Raw genomic sequence first — 3,775 nt, 5'->3', positions numbered from 1 at the left:
ATGAAAAAGTATTTCGTACCTATATGAAAAAATTCAAAATTACTTAATGAGTTGTGACGTCAAAATCCATGAAGACCTCAAATATTCTCCCAAACCCCACGTATATGATTCTTAGCTGGCATCAATTATTGATAAGCTGTCATGATTGTGGGCGCATGTTGGGGTAGGCATACTACAGGAATCAAGCACCATACAGAGGAGTTGTCCATTCGGTTGGCCAAGAGACTCCCTAGTAAATTAAATGACACAAAATTTTCCCAAGAAAATTAGATGACATGAAAACTAGATTGTTTGTAATTTCATGTCAGCAGGATGATATAAAATTAATCCTAGAAAATTGAACTTTTTGCAACTTAGACAATTCTAGAGCACTTATCAAAAACTGAGTTCTCACAGATTTTAAAGTTGAAGTGAGGTTATAGGCCTAAGTCAATGAGGATTACTTTTCAGCATTCACTAATTTGCACCTTAGAAAATCTTAGAAGGTAAAAGCAAATATAAATTCTTACAAGTTGAGTGGTTTCTTATAATTACAATGGGTTCACATATTTTATACTAGGCTGCTAGTTGAGTACCATTTTAACAAAGCATGCGTTAAAACGTGCGTGCAAATGCTCCCAACGAAGCACCATGGTTTATATCATGATTTTGATAGTCTCCGCCTTATTATTAATTGCAATATACAAAAACTTTGTTTTGAGAGACAGCAACGAAGATCAAATAAAAAAAAGTTACTTCCAATTCATTAGAAGTATGCTTTGTTTGAGCTTTAATCTTTTGCTATTTTCACTCCTAATCAAGTTGCCCAAGCAGTTAGGATTGAACTTTAAAGTGGGTTTAATTTCCATCATTATTGCAATTTTAAATTAGCCCACTTGGATGAATAAAACAAGCAGGAAAAAGGAGAGCCGAAAATAAAAAATCAAATTGCAATGATGATGAAATCAAGCCCATTTTTAAGTTTAATGATGATGAAATTAAGCCCGAAATTCTAGAGATGTGGATGTGTAAAGTTTTCCATCCTCCCAATCTAGACAAAATAAGCCCATGTAGAGAGTTCTCAGTGCGTAGACCCAAAAACAAGTATTTTCTACAGTTACAAAGATGATGCACCTTGTCCAAAGGGTTTGGTCACCAAAGGAATGACAATTTTTAAACTAAGTACTCATTGTAACTACATGACGTTTGAAACAAAATGTAAGCAACTCTTTGAAGGACATAAGTATCAACCTAAATTAATGACAGCGGTTATCAAAAGGGGTCATTTGTTTCTCTTTTTTTTTAAAAAAAAAAAATGGGCCACATTTATTGCCGATATTTTATCTGAGTAGATTTTTTTTTCTAGATATTTGATTTATTTACAAGTATTGTCACTATGTTCAGATGGAAAAAATTATCAAACCATAAAATGTAGGATAAATTAGCAATCTTATTTATTTATTTTTAATGTGAACCTTTAAATTAGTTGCGCAGAATAGAGAAATTTGTGATGGTGTGCATCCTTATTGCACTTCTATAATTAATCTATAACATAAGTAAAAGAAAGCCCCAAGGGGCTTCCACACTTGGCCACGTTTGACATGTGGCTAATTTAAAATGGTTGATTTAGAAAAAATTTGGAGATGGTTTTGTGGAGCCGGTTGCATTTAGGATTGTCAATAGGGATTTTTGGTAAATATTTGTGGATTTCATCCAAGTTTGACGTGAAACAAATTTTTAATTTTCAGTGAGACATGGTAGGAATCACAAGGGGGATTACTTCTAAATAATTATAAAGACATGAGATAAAAAAATATTAATTAAAATTAAAGATCATTTAAAAAATTTCATCATTAAAACTAAAAAAAATTTAATAAGTATAAGTAATATTCATTTTATTTTGACTTTCAAAAAATATTCATTTTATTTTATAATTTTATTGTATTAACATGTAGCTTGTCAATTATTATTTTTAAAATATTATATTTTTTCAATATAAATTTAATTTCACTATTAGTATTTTTATTTACAATATTATATAATTTAAAATTATTTTTAATAGAAAATTTAACACCGACGCGAAGCGAGGCACCACTCTAGTATATTTAAAAGGAAGACCACAGAGACGGTGAAAGAGAAAAGATATTGAAGCAAAGAGAAAGAAAGAAAGGGGTGCGTAGAGACCACAGTTTACTGTTGAAGCAAAGAGAGGGAGTGCAAAGGGGCACGTGTGTTGCACACGGCTCATACTCTAGCTTATATTAATTACATGCTTCCAACGACAACGACTTTCGAGTCCAACGAAATAAAACGGAAAAGCAAAGATAAGAACAAGAAAAAAAGGAGCCAATAGCTTCAATTCCCTCTGTCTGTGAGGCACAATTATTGATACTTTCCCTGCAAGTTGCCAGGAAAAAGAAATGAAGCAGTTAAATTGCTCTTCCTTTTGACTCACACGTCTTCCACACTATTGTCGCCCGCCCTTGTACGAGCTTAAGATTGAAACTTTTTATAAGACGTGAGACATGAAAGCGAATAGTGGTATATGCGCACACAAAAAAGAAAAAAGCACAAATACAACTTGGTATGCTCATAATTTGAAAGTATCATCATCATCCAATAAAATTGGATCCATAACCCTCCCTGGTGTTCCATGAAGCCCGCAGTCACTTGAGTTGCTCATTCGGCCATCGAGTGACAAGGCCCCATAAGCTGGAATAGCACAACACAGGGCCTGGAGACCACATAGAGCTGGTGGTCTAACCCATTTCAATCCTGTCTTGTCACTTACGAACCTGAATAATTCCTTGTGAGAAATTGTTTTGTTCCAAAATGTTGGACAGGAATGCATCACCACCTTGGAATTGTTGTTTGGTCTTAACACAATCTCCATGCCATTGCTGCTCATGATCTCCTCATCTGAAGCAGCATCAGTGCGCTCTTGCAACTCCAAAGCATGCTTAAGCCTCTTTAACACAGCAGCCATTGTAGGCCGCTTATGTCTATCATCATTCAGACACTTTAAAGCAATACTTGCATACATTTTCAAGCACTCTGGAGCAATTTCACCTTTTAGATTGTGATCGATAATTCTATTAAGCTTGCCAGCTTTAATGCATTGTCGAACCCACTCTGCCAGGCTTTGTTGTTCATCATCTTGCCTCAAATCCACGGCTGGTCTAGCACACAGCACCTCAAATAAAACTACCCCAAAGCTATACACATCGGATTTCACTGAGAGGTGGTTAGTCTGAAAATAATCAGGATCCAAATATCCAAAGGTACCCTTAACACCAGTTGTGACATGGCTGCGTGATGAGCATGTTGGGCCTAATCTTGAAAGACCAAAATCTGAAACCTTGGCGACCCAGTTTTTGTCCAAGAGAATGTTGCTTGGCTTGATATCTCTGTGGATGATCTTGGGGTTTTCGGCATGAAGGTATGTAAGCCCACGGGCAACACCAATGCAGATTTCAAGCCTTTGTTTCCATGATAACGGTGGACCCTGAGTGCTGTACAGATGATCCCGGACGGTTCCCCGAGGCATGTAGTCATAAACAATGATCTTGATCCCTTCATCACAGTAACCTATCAGTGATACAAGATGGGGGTGTCGGAGATCGGATAGCATTTGAATTTCTGCCTCAAACTCGTTGGAACCTTGAGTTGATGTTGGCTTCAAGGCCTTTATAGCAACTGGAGTTTCACCATCAATGCAACCTTTGAAAACTCTACCAAAACCACCATTACCAATTACTAGCTCTCTGTCAAAGTTGTTGGTGGCAGCTCGGAGCTC

The 3,775-nt window shown here is 36.1% G+C and overlaps 1 pseudogene; it reads right to left on the bottom strand.

Moving 5' to 3' along the window:
* Positions 1-2,191: 2,191 nt before the first annotated feature.
* LOC110426836 (receptor-like protein kinase ANXUR2 pseudogene) overlaps positions 2,192-3,775 on the bottom strand; it is an 8,916-nt pseudogene continuing 7,332 nt past the window's right edge.

This window comes from Theobroma umbraticum, unplaced genomic scaffold, assembly GCF_002168275.2.
Source record: "Theobroma umbraticum cultivar Fairchild unplaced genomic scaffold, ASM216827v3 scaffold_12.0, whole genome shotgun sequence".
Taxonomy (NCBI): domain Eukaryota; kingdom Viridiplantae; phylum Streptophyta; class Magnoliopsida; order Malvales; family Malvaceae; genus Theobroma; species Theobroma umbraticum.
This window is presented reverse-complemented; position numbering and strand designations above follow the sequence as displayed.